Below are 24283 nucleotides of genomic sequence, written 5' to 3'. Positions count from 1 at the left end.
AAAGAGAGAGATAGAGAATCTCAAGCACACTCCACACTGAGCAGAGAGCCTGACCTGGCGCTTGACCCCACAACCCTGAGATCATGACTTGAGCTGAAATCAAGAGTCAGATCTTAACTGACTGAGCCTCTCAGGCACCCCAAATTTTCAGGAACTTTATAAGCTAGTTGTTAAACCTCACCAAAAATAAATACGAACGTTACAATTAAATAAATTATGTTAAAAACAAAGGTTAAAATGACTCAACAGCTATCATTTCCTAATCATTATTCCATTTTCATACTATTTCTCTGTTTCTGAGGTCATCATATCTATTGTATCTGTATAGTCAAATGCTCTAATGGCATGCCACTGAGCATCCCTTCCCAATGCCACATTCACTGACACCCTGTGAGTAGCTAGAAAGCAGCTATGTTGGGAATATTTATACCAGGAAACTGGTAAAGGCTACAAAATGAGACCAGGATTCATTGTTATGCTGATTGTTTAGACCCAATAAGGTGATGAGAAAATGTTAATGATACACTGTCTGCTTAAAAGTGTGTTGCATCAGCAGCCAGTATCCTAGAGCTACATATTAAATCAAGGTGAATGGCTACAAAGACAAAGGTTCAGTAAAAATAAACAAAATCGTTCTATACCAATCAGTTGGAATCAATTTGAATTTAACATAAAGAATACTGTAGATTTTCTTATTTGTAAATTGTGTGCTACATAGTCTTTGTATCAGTAAAATTTATAATAATTTTAAAAATTTATATTCACATAAATATTTTTGGGCAATCAGTTGCACATTTGCCAGCATGCCTCTGACTATAATCTTCTGTGATAAGGAGATTTATTGTATAATCGTGTAGATATTATTGTATCAAACTTATATCAATCTTATACAACCTTTTTAAAAAAAGACGTATTTATTTGAGAGGGAGAAAGAGAGTGGGGTAGAGGTAGAGAGAGAGAATGTTTAGGCAGACTCTTTGCTGAGTGGGGAGCCTGATGTGGGGCTCGATCCCGCAACCCATGAGATCATGACCTGAGCCGAAACTAAGAGTCAGATGCACAACCAACTGAGCCACCTAGGCACTCCTATACCTGCCTTTCTGAAAGACAAGTGGCTTATTTTCCAGTAACAATGGAAAACCGGACACATTCTCTACTTCATAAACAGTGAAACATATTTCTTCAGGCAGACCACAGCAATCTAACACCTTACTTCATTAGCCTTATCACCAGCAATAGTTAGTACTGTTGGAGCGTGACTGTGCCTGCCTGCCTGCTTTCTCATGCAATGTGCTTTATTCACAGTTCAGTCCCTACTGAGCTTTGCAAGGTGGGTCCCAGTGTTATCCCATTTTAGAGATCAAAAGACCAAGAGAGCCTTACCTGACAGGTTGTACAATTAGTAAGAGGTGAAAGAGAGATCTGAATACAGATCTTTCTGATTCTTTCTGACTCTTGATTCTGATAGCTTCTCTCTATTTCCTTTAAAAATGTATATATAGAAAAGCTTCTACTTCAAAGAGGATAGATTTTTGGTCACGGTTACCGATCACCGATTATGTCCCCAGTGTCCTGTGGGACACAGGGCAAGTCTGATGAAAGGTCTATGAAGTGGCCTCTGACTTTGAGGATTTCATTCTGTTGACAAATTCGTAGTCCTCAAGGCTGTCCTCATCAGCTCTGCCACTTTTACAGTAAGAGGACCCACTTCCCAAACAACCTGAACCTTTGTCACAGCTGACGCCAGTTGGGCTTCATTTGCTGCAAAGCTGAGACAGTCATTTCTTGTGCCCTTTATACTCATCTCCTAAATCTTCCCTCAAACAGTTCACTTGCTCCTCCTCCCTATCTGTGTTCCTTAAGGCAGTAGGATGATGACGCAGAAATCAGGCAGGAGGTCCTTCCAGACAGGAGGTCCTTCCAAGTGGTACAGTTATCTTTAGTTACAAAACCTCTAAGAGTCTCCTGTCAAAATTTTGTGCTGTGGTGAATGCTCTCGGCTGCTCTGAGTTGTGTCCAAAATGAGAAATTTCAAGGGCCGTTGAGCACTGCTGTTTCCCAAATGGATCAGTACAAGAACATTTGACGTCAGAGTCTTGAAATCTGAGATACATTAGAGGAAGTTTCCAGAACTGGATGGTCTGAAAAGTTTCCCTTCACCCACCTTCCAAGGCGAGCCTGCATTTACCAAAACCTCAGGTGCACCTGACAGGAACGGAGAGAGAGTTGGAGGATTCTGGTTCTTGCCCCTCACCCTTTATTATTTCTTTTTTCTCTCTATGTCCATTTACCAAGATGTTTTCTTTGCCTTCTGCTTTCAAACTAGGCCAGTAATTAAGGGAGAAGTCAGAAAATAATGTTGATACACATCTGTGTTGCAAACAGAAGCTCCAATAAAGGAAGACAGAAACGAGGTCGGCTAAAGATAGAACAAAGATCCTTCTGTTCACCAATGATTGAAAAATAAATATTCTAAGACATTAAAAATAATATAAATAAACTAAATAGAAACAAACATGCATGTTGATATTTATATAAAAGTTTAAGCACATTCAGTTAGAATGGCATTTATCCTTTTTTACTTAAGAGAAAAAGAGAGGAAGGGGCATTTGCAAATAGGAGAACTTGCTGTCTGAGTGTCCATGTGGCTGTGTCCTGTGTTTACAGTCATACAAATATGAGCCAACTCTCGTCCTTAAGTGGTCTACAGCCTACATTTCCCAAAGTGGAAAATACATTATTTTGTGCAAGTCCTAGTGATATCATCAATAATCCTCGTTTTCCTCTTCACCAAGTGTGCCAGGCTGAGAGTGAGTGCTTCTGGTGCGTGGTCTCGTTCTCTCTCCCCATCAGCACCAGGAGGAGAGACGTGATTGGTTTACATTCTAACAACTGGAAGTTGAGAGAGTAGAGTGTAAGGTATTAGTTCACGGTTACAGAGCTGGTGGGAGGCAGGCTAGGATTAGAGCTTAGGTCTCCTGACTTTGGAGAGCGGGCACTTAGGCTCTGTGCTAGGGCTGGGGAAAGGGTCTGGGGAATACACATATGCAGATTCAAAGCCCACCTCCGCCACTTGCCATCTTAATATAGTTTGGTGGTGGTGGCAGAGATTTGCTTTCCCTTCCTGAACCTCTGTTTCCCCTACTTCAAGTAGAACTAACCTTGCAGGAAGAGAATGTTAGTGAAGAGCTTGAAACTGGACCTGGCAGGTGGATGACAGGAATTAGAATCTGATTTGTGGGACCAATTCTGCTGTGAACAGATGCCCAGTCTTTAACAGGTAAACTTCAGCTGTGAGGAAAGAGAATTACTGTAAAAGCTCACCTTATTTGACTTGTATTCATTTATTATTCATTCACTTGTTGATCCATTCAACAAATATTAAGCATCTACTCTGGTGTAAGGCATTTTCTTCAGTTCTTAACGTATAGTTTTTTTTTTTTTAATGCAACCACATTATGTGGTTTTATGCATTTAATGCAACCACATTTTAATGCAACCACATAATGCAAACACCACACTGTATAGCAGGTGTAGTTTCTGAGGCATCTTTTTGGCATTTGCCAGCCTAACTGTTCACATCACCTGTTGCATTGCAGACCCTGGGGTAGGCTCAAGGACGGGCTGAATGCATTGCCAACCATGTTGGGGTACGGGGCTCATGGTCCAGCCTGAGCATCAGCATGTGGCATTACAAGGGTGTGAGCAGAGTGTTCTGACCACAGAGGAGAGGGAGGGCCTAAGGGTAGGAAAGTCTTCACCTCCCAGACAACTTGTGACAGTGTTGGGGGAGGATGGAAGCTGGCACGGCTGGCCTGGGGAGCAGTGAGAAACCCAGCGTGGTTGGCAGCTTGGGGGTGGAGTGTCCATTTACCCTTTGGAATATAGTCTTACTGTTGGCATGGCAACTGCTGCAAAATAAATTCAAGGTGGTGCTTCAAATGATGCCTCCGAGACTGTCCAGGAGTCATTTAAATTGCTTGTTTGTTATGTATAAGGATTTGCCTAACCTTCAACCTGCAACTGCAGCTTGGCAATCTCTTGTTTATTGTGCTGATATTGTTTCTTGAGTCATTATTCTCCTTAAACCTTTTTTTTTTTTTTTTACTTTTTGCTTTTGCTTTTCATTCCGCTCATCTAGAATCTAGAAAATATGTGCAGGCATTGTGTTATATTCCCAGGCTCCCTTGAGATACCCTAGGCCTTACCTCTCTTCCTCTGATGGAAATGCTGCCAGGCTGGTGTTTGCCATCTCATTTCTCACCCCTGGGTCCCTTCACTGAGCTATGGTGGATGTCACGGTGTGCTCAGCCCCTCATGCCCCCTCCCCACCGTGAGTTTGTGAAATGGCCCAGAATTCAAGCTCCTCGGAGCAGCACAGAGGTTGTTTCTCCTAGGTTGAGGAATGAGACAGCCAGTGCTAACACCATGAAAGTATCGTAGATACAAACCTGCCCTACAAACTAACAGGAATGTTTGCTGTCCTTGACTGATCCTAAATATGGAATTAAAAAAATGTATGGAAAACAAATAATGACTGAGGGTACCTTTTCCCATTCAGGGTTCTAAAGCCAACAAAAGTCTTTGGCTTGTTAAATCAGTGGTAGATTTGCCAAAACAAAATAAATGTCTAAATCTCTTTCTCTTCCTGCTTTGTGTGTGTGTTTGTCTGTCTAAGAGAGAGACACAGACAGACAGACAGGCAGACACAGACCACCAACCACAAGGGGTTGAGAAGGATGGGGTTAGAAGGGGCCAATGAGGCTCTAGCTTATTCGGGAGAGTTGATCTGCCCACCTTTCCAGGAGAAACTGAATATAAAATCCTTAGGCATGAAAAGAACCTCTCACATATGGACTCTTTGGGGATTCAATTCACACTCTTCTCCGCTTCCTTTCTCACTGTCTCTTTTGAACCTGAGGGGAAAGCATTTCTTATGCCGCTCACTTCTCTAGCTCTCAGATAATAAGGAGAAAGAAGTAAGGGGCTTAAATGTCAAGAGTTGTAGAATTTGGGAAACTGGCCCCACAAGGTTTTCAGTTTGAGTGATGGGGCAGCATCAGGCTGGGTGACGTGACAATGACAGGAAGGGGGTCTAAGCAGGTGGTACAGCAGACACTCCTTTAGTCCTTACTCTGTTCCAAGCACTGTTCTGAGGGCTATACATTCATTAATTCATCCAGTCCTCCCAATGATCTAACAAGGTAATAACAATATTAATGTTATTATGTCCATTTTGGAGATCAGGGAACTGATGTTAGAGAGGTAGGTAATGTGGCCTGGTCCTCACAGCTAATAAACATGAGACCTAGGACTTGAATCCCAGCATTCGACTACAGAACAGTAGTTCTCAATCAGGGGTAATTTTACCCCCCAGGGGACATTTGGCCATGTCTGAAAACATTTTTAATTGTCACAACTTGGCAGCAGTAGGGGCTCTGCTACTGGCATCTAGTGGATAGAGCTGAGGGATGCTGCTAAATGCCCTCTCCCTAACAACCAAAAATTATCAACCCCAAATGTCCTGAGTGCCTTGACTGAAAAACCCTGCCCTGGATTTATCACTTCTTACAGTTTGGTGCTGAGCAGGATGATGGAATCTGAGAACCAGATATCTAACTTGAGATCAAATGTTTAAGCTGTGAATATAGTCTGATCCCCCTGCTGGATGGCTGAGCCACTCTACTTCTGTTTTCTGGTGCAGGGAGCTAAGTTCTCCCAAATGGCCTTTGCTTGACTTCTGGCTGAATTTAGCAGGGAGAGTTCCTTGCTTTTTGCCTAAGTCATCATGGGGGCCCTGGGTTTGGAGTCTCCAGACCACATGGTAGGGAATGAGAAGAAAGCACTCACAGCAAAGTTATTTTCCCTTGCTCTCCCCTTCCCTACCTCTCAGGACTCCACCCTGTGTATGAGAAGTTTTCTAAGTAGGATCATTGGGAAATAAAGTCCATGCATTTACAGGAAACATCTGCAGGCGAATGGAGACTTGTGAAATCTTTGGCTGGGAGATTTTTGAAACATTATCAAGATGAAATTTGTTCTAGCATTCTAGGAATCCGTGTTCTCTCTAGGTTTCCTGAGACTTGCTTCTCTTGACCCACAGGAGTTAGTTTTGAGATTACCTTCAAGTTGTTATATTCGATCTAAATCCCCCGTGTCTTTTTCGGGAAGTGTGGCTCTTGACCAGCAGCCTTGGTGGCTACCTGGGGGTTTCCTAGAAAAGTACTATCTCAGGCCCTGCCCAGATCTGCAGAATCAGAATCTGTATTTTAACAAGGCCCCAAGTTACTTACATATACTGGTCTACGAGGTTTTGATTTTTACTCTGAAAATTATTCTAAGAACTATGGGTCCAAATAAATGGCAACTCTCCTCCCTAAGCCTCAATTCCTCCCTAAGCCTCAATTCCTCCCTAAGCCTCAGATTCCTCACTCAGCCTCAGATTTTACAATGTGCAAGTTGTGTCAGATGGGCCCTGGGGCCTTATTGTAGCTCACAAATACTATGATGTCCGAGATTTATGCAATCAAATAGTTTCTGAACAATCCTAATGAATCAGTGTAGAATTGTTTGAGCTCTCCCACCAGTGATATTTCATTTACTTACAGTTGACCACCAGGGTTTTTGCAGGAACCCTCCCCCCACCCGCCCCTCTGCCTCCACTCCCAGCCAGGAAGGAATATTTCTTATTAACAGCCATTCTGCTTTGGCTGTGGCTGGTTGTCAACTATTGGATCGGACTTCTTCCGTCACTCAGTAGTTTCGTAGTTTGATTGCGATGTCTTACAAGGGATGTGAATTAATCTACTTCCCAGTCCTCTACCAACTACCCCCAATTTTTTAGGTTGGGATACCATTTTAAAAACCTCATCCCAGGGTTTCTAAACCCTTTCATCCATTCATCTGAACATGGGCACATGTTTCAAGATCACCATAGTGCTAGACTTGCTCTCTTCCTTCTCAGTTGAGCTGCAAGGCTGTAGAATGTGCCTTTACCAACAAATAGATGACATTGTCACGCAGATCTTAAACAAGACGGCTGCTACCCTGATAAAATGATGGGATCACCAAAGAGGCGTGAGGGTGCTGTGAAGATGGGAGTCACAAAAGCAAATGTCTGTGTGGGCCAAGAGAGAGGGGGGAGGGCTATTATCATAGGGCCTGGAGAGACAGTGGTAACTTATGGAAATTGTTGTTGGGAGGGAGTGTATGTAGCACATACGCATAGTTGATTGTACCCAGGAAGGAGGGCATTAGAGCCTTTATGTGATCTGATTTTTTGTTTGTTTGTTTGTTTTTAAGTGAGAGAAGGCACAAATCCGATTTACGACATTTTCATTTTTTAAAAAATATTTACAATCCAGTTTCCTTTTGTTTTTCCATAATTCTATGGGAATTCACAGGGTGAATAGAATGAAACACGTCTGCAGACTCAAGTTGGACCTTATAGTCCCAACTGTATCCCTCTGGTGGGCATGACTCCATTTACGAGTCTTTAATGGATCTCTTCTACAGGCCTAGTGCCTTGTGTCTCTTGAAGTTCCATTTTTGGATCACTCACGGCAGAATCAGACAAAATCACCATATGCCCTTTCTGTTCCCTGCCCAGGATAGCCAAATCACAAATTCTAGGAAATCTTTCTTTTAGCATATTCCCTGGGAATTTCTGAAAACATAGAAGTGTAAACCTTATTAAGTCTGATAACTTGCAGACTACAGAGATGTGAAAGAGTAAGTCTCTATCCCAGTAACCTAGAATCTGCTGAAGAAAATAAGATTATTGCACATTAAACACAATTTAAAAACCAGAATGCTGGGGGACTCAGGATTACAGATTACTCAGATCGATTGCCTTAAGCGCTAGGCAATGGCCAGTTTCCCCTGAGTTTTGAAGGCAGCCAACTCTTTAACTGGGAAGCAGCCTACGGGGACCAGCTGTATACTGATTGAATTTTCTAAGTGGAGGCATAGAGATGGGGGTTGAAAAGTCAGATGCCTCGGAGGCCAGTTAGGTGATATGAAGGAGTGAAGCAGGCTAGCCTGAGAGGATATAGGGAGTGGAGTAGACTATGGTAAACTGGAATGTACATGGCCCCACTAGAGGGGGCAATTAATCTCTGGAAAAAAGGGAAATAGTATCTAGAGACCAAGACAAGGTGTGTTAAAACAAAATAATCTGCAGCTACTTAGGCTCTAATTTTATTAAGGCTTCAGAAGTAGAGACCTCAGTCTCCTCCTCTGATGTTCCCTCTAGTTGCACACGTCACTTCTACCTTGTGGATTCTGTGATTCTTCCTATGTAAAGTGGTGGAGATGGCCCAGATGCAGAAAAGCTTCTTTCTTTTCTGAGAATCAGGGCAATTGTCTTGGGGGCCCTTAAACGGAGCTCTGGCCAATGAAAAGAGCGCCAGTAGCAACAAGAATAATGATCAGCATGCATGGAGTGGCTGTCATGTGCAAACCTGGGTGGCTTTCCTTCTAGGAAAGGAGAAGAGCAGGAGACAGGCAGGCAAGGACAAGCATGATATGCACAGAGGAGGAGAAGGTGGAGAGATAGAGCTGAGGTTCTCTTTGGCTACTACTCACTCACTGCAAGTCAATTCTTTTTTTTTTTTTTTTTAATGATTATTCCATGTCACAGTAAAAAGGCAAAATCCATTCATTCGTTCACTCATGCATTCATTTAACCCATATTTATTGAGTACCTATTATGTGCTAGTATTAACTTGTCCAGGACAATTCCTCCAGGCTGGCCTCCTGGAAAAAGAATTGGCCTCCTTCAGTACTCTGCAGAAGCCGGCCATAGCCTAGGGCTTCAAAAGTCAATCCTGGTGAGTTCCAAGTCTGGGACCCCAACCCCCCACTGCCACCATCACCCCATTATACTAGGTAAGAGGCCAATTATTCCCCTTCCCAAAACTCTGAAGTGATGAATTCTGTCTCAAGCTTTTCTTAGTATAGAGCTGCAGCTGTACAGCGTGGGGCTCAGCCTGCAGACCGTGGCTCCACAGCCGTGAACACTAAGCTGGACCTGATGATCCACCATGCTATCGTGCACCTGTCTCCTTGCTTCTCATCAGGCTAGGAGAGGGGCGGTGTTCTCCTAACTAGGCAATGTAAAAGACCATACAGCTGGAAGGTCAGTAGTCTAGTGGGTCTGACCCCTAACCTCGCTGTAGCTCGGTGAGCTGCTCCAGAATGCGATGGACGGTGAGGATCTGCACACCTGCTACTGCTCCTCTCCCTGGGACTTTTCTCCAATGAATGCTGCTCAGGCTCCCCTTGTGTGTCCTGCTTGGCCACCTGCCCTTGTCTCCTCGACTATCAGAGACTGGGAATGCAACAGAGAACAAGTCTATCAAAGTCCCTGCCCTCATGGAGCTTCCCTTCCAGTGGAGGAGATGGCAGATACACATGTGAGCAGAGGATCGGGGAGGGGGTGAGGCAGAGAAGCAGGGAGACAAATTACAAAATGACCAATGCTAGGATAGGAGTGAGGGGTGCTGTGAGAGCAGGGGATATCAGGGAGAGACCACCGAGGAAGTAGAAACTTCTAGAAAGCCTCACTTACTTAGCTTACAATTCACTATGGCTTCAGTTTGTAATAGCAATGTATTTATTATTTGTTTTTTTAAGTTATCATAAAACTAAACATGTTTATTTTTTTCAAAGCTTATGTCCATCCTTCATTTGAGGCTTTAAAATATGCTCTATTTTATATCATACAATGAAATAGTTGATCATTTTAATATCTTTAACACACAAAATAAAGTTGCAGATTAAGGGGGAGAGAACTTTTTATGAGACTGATATTGAAGCCCCCTAGAATCACCTCTCCTGCCAAATGTCCTGCCAGTTTTATCTGAATAATGAGAAACGCTTATATTCATTGAACACCAACTGCACTTGAGGTACTCATCTAAATGCTTGTGTTTACTTTTTCATTTTTTTGATGTGTTCACTTTTTAAATCTTCAAACTAACCCTGGAAGAAGGGGATTATTATCCTCTGCTTGATAGAGGGGATAACTGAGGCACATTGGGCCAAGGTCATACTGCTAGTAAGTGTCAGAGCCCAGCTTTGAACCTTAGTGTACAAATCCCAGAGCTTGTTCTCCGATCATCCCCTCTATCCCACCCCCAATGACTAACAGTTGGGAGGACGATAGTCCAAGGTCCTGGCAATCATTGACATATGTAGCACCTCCCCACTTCCCCTCTCAGCACTGGGCTTGGAAACCATTCAGTAAGAACCTAGAACGACGGAGAAGGGTCCCACAGATAGGTAGACATTCTTGGACATTCCCCAGAGAAGTGAAAATGCTTTGCTGGCGAGCTCACTGTGCATATTTGCTGCTCTCTGGATGTGTCCCAGTTGGGCCAACTTCTGTTCTTGGCTGTTTGAATATATTCTGGAAGCTCAGAGGTGTAATTTCTCCAAATGCCACATTCCTGCTGAGCCTGCGGGATGAATTGTGCAATTTCAGGTGAGCGCATCTTTAAACCTTAGCAAGGCTTATAGTTTCTCCCCTCCTGCTTTCGCTGCAGGCCCCGCTTGGAGGATTGAGGGCCTGAGAGCATATGCCAGGCCCTGGGGTATGGCAGGTGAGGTGCTGGCGTAGAGATGGAGGAGGGCAGGAAGAGGGGGATGGAGCAGTGTGGGCTGCCCAGGCCAATGCCAGGTCCCCACTTTGAGAACTAGGATTGTCTGTAATTTTCCAGAGTTTTCATTTGTTTATACATCTTCTTGTAAAAATATTTTCTGAGTGTCAGCTCGGGGCTGGTACTGCTGGGTCTGGAAGAAGGTTAGCGGGTAAGAAGACAAGTCCACCTCATTGTGACCAGGTGTGATGGGACGGCACTTTGACTCCATCAGGAAGGCCGGGGACATCTTACTGGGGGCAAGTGGGATTAAGCAGCAGTGGTACGAGGATAAAAAGAGATCCTTCCTTCATCCTTAGCATTTTGATTCTTTTTACGTGTTAGGCATTGTGTCCAATGCTTTTTTGCCTTACTTCCACTAATCCTGCCTGTGAGGTAGGTTTTATGTTGAGTGTCCTTTTACAGGTAAGACGTGTGAGACAGAGAAGCTAAATGACTTGCCCAAGGTCTCTCAACCATAAGTCATGGGGCCATTTTTTCTCTCTTCTTTGATGCTATATAGCCTTGAGGGCAGGGAGCAAATTCTTATTCTCACAGAGAATCCTGAGGAAGCACAGGTGATCCTCCTCATGCAAGAAAGACAACAGGCATTCGGCCTGGGTCCAGCAGTACCACACCTAGGGCATGGAGTCCTGTCCCGAGGGCAACAGTCAGCCATACACCCCACAGCTTTTCTTGCACACTCATCTCAAAGCTTCCCATTAGGCTCATTGAAATCTTCCCAGGAACCCATGAAACAGAGCAGAGCAAGGGACTAAAGCCAGGAGCTCTGGAATCAAGTCAAATCCTAGCTGGGGCACTTAGAAGCAGCATCTTGGTACAAGTTTCATAGACTGATTTTCATTTCCTTCATTTGTCAAATGGAACTTTAGCTCATAGGTTCCTGTGAGGATTTAAATAAGGTTATCTGCATAAAATAGCATACTGTGCCTACCACTTCATAGGGACTCTACCACTGGTCATTTCTTCTAACAGTATCATCGTGGACATCTTTGTCACTTAAGCTGATGAGAATGGGCTTTGCGTTACCCTCAGGGGGGCCTGCAGAGGGGAGGGAGGAGGGGAGGGGGCACCTCTGCAGCGTTGGTGGGCTATTTTGGCACCAGACTCTTGCAACAGCAGAGCAGGGCTCAGATTAAGCTCCTAAGGTATACATTATACCAAAGGTGAGTAATAAGCATAGTAAGGGAGAGGACATTTCTAGGATTTCCTCACATAGCTTACTTGTTCATCATCTGTCTCCACCACCAAAAGGCAAACTCTGTGAGAAGAGGAAATTTATCTTATGTACTTCTTTATCCTTTTCAGTTAAAACAGTTTCTGAGTCACTATAGCTCTTTAATAGATATTTCCTGATGGAGCAAATGAATGACCAAATTCTTCTGTGGCCTGGTTCAAGGGTCATTTTGCTAGAGGATCAGGATATGAAATTGAGGGACTTCTCAAGAATGGCTTGGACTTCATACCTGAAAGCCCAAATACTCAAATAACAGTAATATTTAATAAGCGGTAACTATCTCAGTGTAATGTCTGTACATGCACTGCCTATGTCCTGACGATGCACTAAGTGCTTAATGTTCGTTATCTCACAGTCCTCGACACCTGTGGGGTAAGCATTGTTATCCCCATGTTACGGAAGGGGTAAATGAGGTTTGCAGAGGTGAAGCAACCTGTCCAAGATCATATGGCCAAGAAGTCATGGGATCCTAGATTGGTTCCAGGGTCTGTTTGTAAAGTCTGTACTTTAAAGCACTACTTTCTCCAGCCTCTTCCATCCCCATCTGAGGATCAAAGAAAACCCCAACAGCCTCATGATTTTCAGTGCAAAGGATATATTTTGGGGAAGACAGGCCTATAATATTGAGTATCCATAGTCAAATTCTAGTAAAAGTGAACTTTCCAGTTCTCTGACCTATATGGCACCCCTGCAGTGAGCATGTGCTCCCTGTCGGACCAGGCACTTTAAACTCATCTCTGCTGCCTGCACCAGCTCACCCAGCAAAGTGTGTCCATTCAGTGGACCAGGTCCTCCAAGCTCCTCTCTGCCCTCGTTCTCCTAAGCAACTTATTTGAGCCAAGATATGAAAGTGTTTTTTTATATATATATATATATACCAGTCCTCCTATCTCTAGTGCACATCATCAGAAGGAATGAACACAATAAGTCCCAGAGCTCCCCGCTTCCCACCCCTGCTTCAGATACAAGAGCTCAGCTTTCAACTTCTCTCCACCTACCTGTTTGGTGTCTGCACGTGAACAAGGATTTTATGGAGCAAAGGACTAAATAGATAAGCTTAAAAACTATTGGTTTGATTTAATCCTTAGTCATCCAAAAATATTTTGGAGTATCTCCTGTGCTTGGCTATGTTCTCAACATCAGGGAAGTAAAGGCAGGCAAAGTCCTTGCTTTCATGGTGCTTAAAGTCAGGTAGAGAGACAGGAATTAAACAAACTGGTAATAGAAATGAAGACTGTAACAGTGAGTATTAAATAGAGAGTTAAAATCAAGTAATATGTCTTGTGCGGGATAGCTGACAGTGGAATCCAAAAAGATGTGTCTGAGTCCTAATTCTTGGAACCTGTGAATATTACTTTATATGGCAAAATATGCAGTAATTTAAGAATTTTGAGAGAAGAAACTTTTCTTAGGTTATGCAGGTGAACTCTAAATGTAGTTACAAGTATCCCTATAGGAGAGAGACAGAGGGAGTTTTGATACAGAAGAACATGAAGCAGTGGGACCACAGACACAGACTGGAATAAAGCAGCCATGAACCCAGGAATGCCTGGACTTGCCTGGTGTGGTCCTGCTGATATCTTGATATCTGGTTTCTGACCTTCAGAACTGTGAGAGAATAAGTTTCTGCTGTTTGAAGCCACCCATTTTATGGAATATTCTTACATTAGCACCAGGGAACTAATAATACACATGGCTACTTTAGGTAAAGTGGTTAGGAGAACCTCGGAAAAGGTAACATGTACGCTGATAGATGAATGACAAAAAGGATCCTCCTTATGAAGACCTGGGGGAGAAACATTTCAGGCGGAGGGAACAGCTAGTGGAAAGGCCCAAAGACAGGGTTCTAGCTGGGAGGCTAGTTAGGATGCTACTATAGGAACCAGGTGGAAGGTGTTTCTGACTTGGACCAAAAGTAATGGTTGAGAAGACAGGGAAAAGTAGATGGATTGAGAATAGTTCATGGAATACAGTCAATGTTAATTGTTCCTGGACTAGACATTGTGGTGAGGGAAAGCAAGAGAAGATTTGGCTTTGAACCACTGGAAAAACACTGGTGCTGTTCGCTGATATGGAGAAAGAACAAGCTGGGAAGGAAATGAAGAGGCCTTCCCTTGGTCATATTAAATTTAAATGCTTATGGACTCTGGGCAGCCTGGGTGGCTCAGTGGTTTAGCGCCGCCTTCAGCCCAGGGCCTGATCCTGGAGACCCAGGATCGAGTCCCACGTTGGGCTCCCTGCGTGGAGCCTGCTTCTCCCTCTGCTGTGTCTCTGCCTCTCTCTCCCTGTCTATGGCTCTCATTAATAAATAAATACATCTTTAAAATATGCTTATGGACTCTGAAGTCTGGGATTAAAAGATATATCTGGGTGGGAAATCTAGCTTTGGTATCCACTGATATAGGTATCTAAGCTATGGGACTAGGTGAAATCATGTGGGGGGAGTATGTAAATAGAGAAGTAAAACAGGACCAGAACAGATCCCAAGGTACCAATGCAGAGAGGTCAGGATTTTTATTTTTTTAAGATTTTATTTATTTATTCATGAGAGACACAGAGAGAGGCAGAAGCATAAACAGAGGGAGAAGCAGGCTCCTCACAGGGAGCCCGGTGTGGGACTCGTTCCCCAGACCTGGGATCACGCCCTAAGCTGATCCATCCAGGTGGATCTTAATCACTGAACCATCCAGGTGTCCCAAGAGATCAGGTTGTTGAGGAAGAATCAGTGAGGGAAACCGAGGTGGAATAGCAAACACAGTGAGAAATAGTAGAGTGTTGTATTTTAGGAGCCAAGAGAAAGAAGGTATTTCTTTAAAAAGGGAGGCATCCACCATATCAGAATAAGTTCTTCTTGCCAGGTAACTTATGTGCATTTTCACTGAGGAGTTAGACTTCCAGGCCTATAGGTTTCTTCTCAATTACCATGTCTCATAATCGGTAGTGGCTCCCTAGAGTTCAGTGATGAGAAGTATTCCAGTGCTCCGCCTGGGCTTGGCAGCAGAACCTGCTATGATTGGCTGGCAATGCCCATGTGAGAAGTTGGGCAAGAGTTCTGTGTATTTTATGACCCTGCTTCATCCAAGGGAAAGAGATGAATTAGGATAATTTTGGGGGACTTTTACAAGGCACGAGGAGTTAAGCTGTGGCCAGGGTGACCCATCAAATCACATGCCATCAGCCAAATCCATCCATATGTAAGGACCACCCTGCAGTGGATTCAGGACTAGAATCAGGACACTTTCTGGAGGAAGGACACAGAGAGACAGAGACAAGAAGTGGGCGCTGTGACTTAAGCCCAGGCATCAAGGGCTTTGAAATCTGGCATCTAAATTTAACTAGTAACTCTGCCACTTACTGTGAGGATGTGGGTAACTAACCTGACTGAGCCGGATTTCCTCACCTGCTGAATGATACACATGAAATGCTGAGGCCATAGCAACATGTAAGGCCAAGTCTCTTGGGAATCCCTAATGCAAGATCTGTTTTTTTGTGGGGTTTTTGTGTGTGTGTGTGTGTTTTTGAGGGGCCAGAGTGTCCCCTTTAATGTAGGTGACATAGTAGAGGTTTATCTCTCTATGGCCATTACACCCTCCTTATAGAGTCTTACACATGATAGGTTCATAAGAAATGATTGAGCAGACTTGGACTGCAATGTCACTGATTTTGTGCTATATGAGACATGCTAAGTTGTAATCACATTTTGTTAAATAAGAATCCCTTATTGGAGGTGTAACAGGGAACAATTAAGAAGTATGTCAGTATGTGCCTGCAATTTTTTCATGCTCCCAGCTTTTGAGAAAAATACTGTGTTGACACTGCATGGCTAATGGATCTTTGTTGGACAGATTAGGGTAATGGGTAGAGTGGTCATGGTAAAGAAGCTTAAAGAATGAGAAGTAGACGTTCCTACATAGGTGGGCATATGGAGTGATCTAGTGGAGGGCAATTACCTAAAAGTCTGGAGGATGGGATTAAAGAGAAGGAGAAAGTATGGGTGTGGTCAGTGTGGGCTGAACCACTTGAAGACAGAAGGGGTGACTGAACAGATACCTTGAAGAAAGGAATGTTTGGAAAAGAGATAGTTAATCTCGGTCAGAAGAATTTTGCCACGTTGTATGGCAAAATCCTCGTCACCTCTTCAAGAGTCATTCAGTAAAAATGTATATTGCTTTTGAAGACTTTTTGGATGAAAGCATGTGTGTTGTGTAATAACGTTCGTTGTCCTGAGGCTGGCGTTAAGGTGACTGAATTTTATTTAGGCTCCATTGGTGACAAAATGTCTTCATATTCGTCTTCTTGTTTGACCTAAATATCACTTATCTGTGATAAAAACTCATCAGTTTTAGTTTTAAGTGGTTTCTTATCCAAACAAGGAGAAACTAAGTCTTGCCCTGTGTCACCGAGTTAATCACTGGCAAGTTGTCCATAAAATCCAAGTTTACTGGCCTCAGAAGAGCATGATTTTTCTTCCCTCCTCCTATCCTATCCCATTTTTCTTCCCTTCTCTCTCTCTCATCCTTCTCTCCCTCCCCCCTGTTCTCTCCCTGTATATTACTGTTAGCAGTGAACTGCAAACATAAGACATTCCCTCATCTGCCACCATGCTTTAGGTTGAAAATTTTAGTTCCAAAGAGTCCAAAGCCATGTCTTCTGGGAAACCAGGGGACCTGCACATGGTATTTAAAAATGTGAAGACCCAGAGGACTTATATTTTCAGTTTCCAGTGAAAAGACCTTGAATAGCCGCCTGGATGAGAGTGGATGCATCTAGGTACTTTGCCTCCTAAAGGCAAAGAATCCACACCCCATAGGGATTTGGTAACTCCCCGAGGTCACACAGGCTTTTAATAACCTGGAGATATGGGGACTGTCTCTCAGGGACTGCCACTTCCAGTTGGGTCACCACACCCAGGCCTGATAGAGGAACAGGCTGCTGTCCCCCAGGGCCCTTGCTCCTGTTCTCTTCTGCCTTCCTTGAGTTGCTGAAAGCCTGTTTGTGGGTAGCTTGGCTAAGAAAAAGCCTGTTGCTTTCCAAGTGGATGCTTTGTTGTTTCTGTTTCACAAACATATGAAAAATCAGCATTTCCCACTCTGCATCGAGCCAAAAGTGACTGCTGTCTCCATATAATAAAGCAGCATGTTTTGTCCGTCTCTTCTAACTGAAAGACACAAAGTCTCAACAGACAGAAAGAACGTGTTTATTGATTGAGCTTCATCCCAGAAACTGGACTGCACCACAGGGAGCGAGCAGAGAGAGGGAGGGAGCCGGCCACTTGTAAATGCCCTGCAAATGCTCCTTAGTGGTATTAATGAGCAGCGGACTGAAGTGCATTAAGACCTCATGTGATGGAGTAAATGAAGGCAGAGCTTGCTGTTGCATAATGACCTGAAAATTTGCTGGTAAGTGGAAAGGGGAAGAACTCCTCATTTCCTGAGTTGCCTGTCCTCTCTTGCTGATTTGGAAATGCACGGACGCCCCAAATGGAGCGATAATAAAGCTCGTAGGCTTGCAGGAAGGAGGCTTGCGTGCTTGCAGGGGAGAACGGGAATTCTTCAACATCGTCTCAGGAGAAACAGCAGGGAGGTGAGGGGTGGCAGAGCTGGGAGGAAGCCAAGAAGGAACTGGCCTCTGGTCTTGTTATGAATCTCCTCTGCTCTCCTTATCCTGTCCTGCCCCCTGCTCCCTTACGTCCACCTGCCTAGACGTAGGCCTATGATTGACTGGGCCTGGCCTCCAGGGCCCTCGCTACAGCCCTTGACCATTGCCCAGCCCAGAAGGAACTTTCCAGACTCTGGAATGTGCTCCTAGCAAACACATAGAGCCTCGTCTCTGGCGGAACCCGCTGTTTGCTGTCCCCTCTGGTAACCTGTGGAAAGCAGGGGCGCACCTGCTGCTTGCCTGGATCCTGCCCTCGGGGAACTGCCCGCTCCCTTCACCTGTAGCAGCTGCCTTATTTTTATTTTTGTTATTTTCTATTTTGTGCTGCTTCTCCTGGCATCGTCGGGTTGCCACACTTGCCAGCAGACCCCTGGGGTAGCTCCTCCTCTGGCTGCAGAGCACTCGCTGTACAACCTGAGCCTCGCTCTTGCCTGGAACATGGGCAACCTCGACTGAACCAGAACTTAGAGCCACTGTCACGGGGTTGCTTTTCCCCCTGTGTAGCCATCCTTCATTCCTAAAAACAAAGAGGGGAGCCAAAAGTCCAAGGGAACTTGGGAGACAGGTGGAGAGAGGGAGAGAATAAACAGTACGAAGTACGGAGCGCCTAGAATCTGGCATATGTAGCTTCCCCTCCCAAATCTGTGGCCTGCTACCCACTAGCTTCCCTTAACTTCGTGACCTCAGCCACAGAATGGGGCTGATAACGATTCGTAATGGGAAGATTAATTGGGATAACACATAAAGGGTTAGTCTTTGTTTGTTTTTTTTTTTTTTTAATATTTTATTTATTATTTATTTAAGTCACAGACAGAGAGAGAGAGAGGCAGAGACATAGGCTGAGAGAGAAGCAGGCTCCATGCACCAGGAGCCCAATGTGGGATTCGATCCTGGGTCTCCAGGATTGCGCCCTGGGCCAAAGGCAGGCGCTAAACCGCTGCGCCACCCAGGGATCCCAAGGGTTAGTCTTTGAACAAGGAACAGGACATGCACCACATATTGAAATCTGTTTCTTCCACCTACACCTCGCCATCAATTTGCGACCACCAAGCACTGACTAGGCATTCTGTAAGTATCTGAAGAACAAGAAAGATGATTTGAGTGAATCAACAAACATATAATTTAAAAACACTGAATGTTGTGATGGATTAAGCCTTAAATCAAATTCAGAAGTTCTGGTTTTGAGTTCTGACTCTGAGATACAGCTGAAGGAACTGCACAAGAAATTTGATTGTGAAAATATTTATTTAAGCTTTGTTGTTTTTCTTAAAACTTTTTTTCTCATGAATTTTGTGTTGTAGGAAAATACACCTAACATAAAATTTATCATTTTAACCACTTTTAAATGTAGAGTTGGCTGGCATTAGCTCCATTTGCAATGTTGTACAACCATGACCGCTGTTTTCTAAAACATTTTCATTACCCTAAGCAGAGATTCTAATCTGTTAAGCAGTAACTCCCCATTTTTCCCTCCCTCCAGCCCCTGGTAACCTCTATTCTACCTTGTCTCTATAAATTTACCTATTCTCAACATTTCATATAAATGGAATTCTTTATCTGTCCTTGTGTGTCTGGCTTATTTTACTAAGTGTAATGTTTTCAAAGTTCATCCCTGTAGCGTCTATCAGAACTGCATTTTTTAACAACTGAATAATATTCTATTTTATGTATATACCACATTTTGTTTATCCATTCATCTATTGGACCCTTGGGTTGTTTCTGCCTTTTAGCTATTATACATGATGCTTTAGTGAGCACTGGCATACGACTCTCTGTTTGAGTCCCTGCTTTCAGTTCTTTTGGATATAAACCTAGGGATGAAATGTGTGAGTTATGATAAATCTATGTTGAGCTTTTTGAGGAACTGGCAAACTGTTTTCCATGGTGGTTGCACCATTTTACCTTCCCACCAGCAATCCAGCAGTGGTGCAGCACGGGCAGGGAAGGGGATGTTCCAATTTCTTCACAACCTAGTCAACACTTCTTACTGCCCATCCTTTTTGTTTAGCCATCCTAGCAGCTGCGAAGTAGTATCTTGTTATGGTTTTGAATTGCCTTCCCTAATGACCTATGATGTTGGGCATCTTCTCGTGTGATTACTACCCATTTGGAGAAATATCTCTTCAATTCCTCCTTCTTTGATCATGTTTTAACTGGTTTGTCTATCTGTTGAGTTGTAGGGTTTTTTGTTTTAGATATTGTGGCTGTTAAACTCATACCAGACATATGACTTGCAAATATTTTCTACCATCTGTAGGTTGTCTTTTCATTTTACTTAGCCTTGTCTTTAATTAAGAGTTACAAACACATGCATATATATGAGGGTGACTTAACATTTTGAGAGTGATTCTGCAGTTCAAGGGCCAAAATCAGCCTCATAATTGTTTATCTGCAACCTGTACTGTGATGTCTGTCCCTTAGGATGGGAAGGTCTCTGCACAAGAAGCATCTGACTTGATAGAGCCATACTTCTGCACTCTGCTGGCTTCCAGGGACTGAGCCATTTTGTTCTATTAAGTAGCAGAATAAACCTCTGGTTAGGTCCAGCATCAAGCAGCTCCACAGAGGCATAAAATGTCTTCTAAGTTGTGTGGAATATCCTTCTTTCAGTAGTGAAGAGAGGAAGTGAGATGACCTAATTGGATGGATTTCTAACATGGTTGAACTCCAAATAACCAGACAGTAGGGAGGTCCTGACCCAGAAGATAGACTATATTTGGACAGAGCTTGATGTTTAATTGAATACATGTTTCAGAATTCCAAGGGAGCATCTTCTGTAACTTTTATAATCTGTGAGTCAAATAGAAAGGAGGAATTCTCCCCTCGTTACTCTGGTAAGAGCCCATGGGCTCAGCCTTTGGGAACTTTCTGAGTGAGAACAGTAGGGGCTCCTGAGGCTGGGAGGGAGGGAAAAGGATGTGGAGAAGTACTATCCCTGTCTTTCTCCCTCATCCCTACTCAATTCTTTTATATCTAGAGAGGAAATGGCCACACCTGAGAGGAAGTAGCTGAGGAAAAAATAATAGGTAAAGAATTTTTGAAAAATCAACTGGATCAGCTTTTGAGGTGAGCAGTCCTCCTGCCACAGTAAAGTGTAAACACTTTCGGGTATGATCTATTCAGCAGGCAGGTGAAGCATGAAATGGAGTCTTTGGGGTCTCTGACGAGAGCCCTCATTAGAGGAAGGGGCAGGAGCTACTGTTCTCACAGGCAGCAGGAGAAAGACTCCACATCTTTTTAGCCAGGCAGGGGTTTGGTAGTGCAAGAGAAACAACAGGCTCTTCTCACCATGGAGCTTTATAGCATTAGGCCAAGGGCAAGTAGACACACTCCAAAGTCCTAGAGGCAAAATCAAGAATTTCTCTGCTAAGTGCTAAATAGGAGGTTCGGCTTAGCATGGGTTCCTGGGCTGGTGTTTGAGATGTCTGTAGCTGGAGGAAGCTTCCTGCCAGAAAAGGCCAGAGGCCACTTGGAGTAGACAGGCTTATTTGTTATCTGTAGAAACAAAAGAAGAAATTTGAGTATGGGCCTGGAAGCCCATTTGGTGGTCTACTGGTATACATGCCCTTCCCTAACACCACCCCCACCCCCCAACAAAAAGAGAGAGAGAGAGAGAAGGATGAGATAGTATAGGAAAGAAGTATTTGTTCCTGGTCCCTTAGCTGATGAGATGCTAGTCTTATTGCCCAGACATGATGCCAGGCTGCATGGCAGACTTTGAGTGCCAGGCAACAGCAGAAGCAACATGCTGTATTTTTTTTATTCCTCTACCTTGCCAGATGCCCATGAAGGGAGCTCTCCCTTAGCCCATAAACAACCAAGACTAATAGAATATCTCTGGCAAATGTGGTTGGCAGAAATCTCTGCCATCTCAAATATCAGGCTATAAGGAGGGACCCAGTTCCCTTGTTCTGTAAGCAAAGTGTTGGCAGCCACAAAGGGAAAAAAGACATGGCAAAAGGTTGTACATTTGGAGGGGAAAAATCAAGTTGAGCCGTATTGTTTTAATTGTCTCTGGAAAAATCTTTCTGTTCTATGGATTTCCAATTGGAAGACATTTGAGATGCTGCTCTTCTTACTAAAAAAACAAGGATAGTAAGAACTGCTTCCTGAACAGAGAGGGACATGCTGAGGTCTAGGGAAAAAAGTTGGATGTTCTGCTCAGGCCCAATCCTCCTCCAGCATTTCTACCAGGGTCAGAGGGTGGGTGGAGCCTGTAAAGACCTTAGGAGTCATTCTTTCTTCTGCCATATGTCAACAGCATGTCTTCTCAGCCCTGGTGAAGGCACTGCTCACTTAGCAAAGTTGGTATGTGCCCTTCTACCCTTGTGAAGGGCCCCTGGTCCCTCTAGTCAGCATTTAGAATTAGCTGTGGGGCAGCCTCAGCTTGTGGGAAGTAGCCCAGTCTTCAGAAGAGAACTCCTTAGGTTTGAATGGCTCCACCATTCCCTCATAGTGTGACTTTGGGCAAGTTGTTTGACATCTCTGTTCCTTGATTTCCTTGTGCCATGGCAGTTGAGCCAAGTAGTCAATAGTGAAGGCGGAAAGCCAAAGTGACTGGGTTTAAATCCCCTATTTATCGGCTGTGTGACCACAGGCAAAATTGACTGACTCCTTCTGGATAACATTTTTCTCATCTGTAGAAAAATGATCATAATAGTGCCTACCTTCTAGGGTGCTTGGAAGCCTAGGATGAACCAGGGAAAAGTGCTGAGAATGGTTGGCAGCAGAGACCAGTGAGCCGGGCTGGGTGTCTATCTCCCTCTCAGCTCTGACCTCTCCTTCTCTTGATTTCTCCCCTAACACTAGGGCCATCCCACCTTCCTTTAGTCTTGGAACAGGCTGGGCTTCTGGCCCCGCCTGAGGACCTGTCCTTGGGCTGTTGTCTCTTTCTTGTACCCTGTGCTTGTACCCTGACTCTCAGCACCACCTCTTTTTGCTTTCAGGTCTCAGCTGTCAGGGAGGCACCTACAGATTCCCGGGCAGGCTCAGAAGCCCCTTGTGCCATAGCTTTCCCTTTATCCCATTTATCACAGTTTTAATACATTAATTTATCATTGGATTGGCACATATTAGATGTTAGAATGTAAACTTGCTTCTTCACCATGACATTGTTGGCATTTAGTATTTTGTACATATTAGGCATTGGGTGAGTAAATGAATGGAGAAGTGCACATTTCCCTTGGGCTGGCCTGCCACCTTCCTGTCTAAAGACAAGAATTACATTATCATGAGGCTAAGCTTGCATCTGCTGATTTTTGCAAAGAATAATAACAATGGTGTTGCTTTGGCTATAGGAAGCAGTCACTAGTGATACTCTGAGATACAGAGTATACAGGTGTTTGTGAACCTGCAGGTGACAAAAGATGGTCTGAGATTTGAGGAGGCAGTAGGGTAGAGTCACTAAAAGTATCAGCTCTTTGTTCAGACTGCCTGGTCTGGTGTCTGCATAAGTATCACCAGCTGTGTGATCTTGGGCAGAATCTGTGCCTTGACTATATCCTTACTGATAAAACACTTCCTGGGGTCACTGTGAAGATTAAACAAGATCATGCATCTAAATTGCCTGGCACATAGTAAGTCCAATGCTAGTAAATTTTTTCAAAATCTAGGTACTATTTTTCAGACATTATAACAAATCCTAGGGGCAGGTTTTTTTTTTTCTTTCTTTCTTTCTTTTCTAAATCCTTGTCTCCTTTAATGTGTCAGGTCTCTGACTATCTGAGTGGAAATGTAATCAACACAGCCATTTGAATTTATATGTGCTCAAGATATCTTGGCTGATGTTAATCCAAGCATTTATGATCCCTTAAGGTATGTTTACATTAGCTAGTAGAAAAAAATGTAAAATGTAGAGTGGATTTGAGAGGCAGGCTTTGGTGTCTGCAGCCACATGTAACAGACAAATAAAAACTTAGCTCATCCAAGGTTCATGTGTGTTGTGCCTTGCGCACATCATTGAAATGCATACGTGGGTCTTCATATGGTGCTTTTCCCTCCGGGGTTGCACAACTAACCCCATAAAAATCATGATCTGCCTGAACATTTGGCTGAAGACTGGGTATTTCAAACTCTGGACCACTATGAAAAAACACTGTTTCCTTTCTGGCAACATCAACAATTCTTTAGCTTCTTAACAGTGGAATTGTTCTTCATTGTTCCTTCACCACCATCCCTGGGCAAATTACGTTGTTCTCTGTAGAAAACAGTCACCTAATGATCTGTGTGCAGCCCAAAGAAGAGGGGCCCCGCCAGCTTCTGCCCTCCAGGGGACTCCCCCAGTACTATATTCATTTGTGATTGGAGACCATAGGGTAGCTGGTGGTATTCACCCCACCTAATTGTACCTCAGAATCACTTGAGCCAAAAAAGTGTCTGGATGTTGCCTAGGAAGACTAATGTTCATTAGTGTTGTGAGCGTTCCATATTGGCCTGCCATTGGTAGTGCATGATAAGCAAAGTTTTTGATTAATTACTCCATAAACTACATATATGTATGGATTAAATGCTGTGGCATGGGAAGGCTTTTTGTTGGAAAACTTACTCATCTTTTCCAAACTCACTTATTCCAAAAATACGTACTGAGTGTCAGCTATGTCCCAGAGATCATTTTAGGCTCTTATTATTCAGTAATGACCAAGATAAGCCAGATCTCTGCTCCCAAAGGGCTTATAATTTAAGTGGGGGTAGAATGAAGGTAATAAATTAATTGAAATAAGTAAGTCAA

The 24283-nt window shown here is 43.7% G+C and overlaps 1 protein-coding gene across 2 annotated transcripts in view; it reads left to right on the top strand.

Annotated features, from left to right (window-relative positions):
• The window catches only part of LOC144289824 (uncharacterized), a 163372-nt gene that overhangs the window by 13522 nt on the left and 125567 nt on the right, over positions 1-24283 (top strand). The window contains exon 1 of one of the 2 annotated variants that reach the window (XR_013357799.1): positions 16801-17297. The exons of the other annotated variant lie outside the window; for it this stretch is intronic. The gene's annotated coding sequence lies outside the window, so the exon portion shown is untranslated. Of the gene's footprint in view, positions 1-16800; positions 17298-24283 lie in introns of those variants that run through there. 2 annotated transcript variants of the gene reach the window in all.

This window comes from Canis aureus, chromosome 19 (assembly GCF_053574225.1).
Source record: "Canis aureus isolate CA01 chromosome 19, VMU_Caureus_v.1.0, whole genome shotgun sequence".
Taxonomy (NCBI): Eukaryota; Metazoa; Chordata; class Mammalia; order Carnivora; family Canidae; genus Canis; species Canis aureus.
Note: the sequence above shows the minus strand (reverse complement) of the source record. Positions and strands in the feature narration are given on the sequence as shown.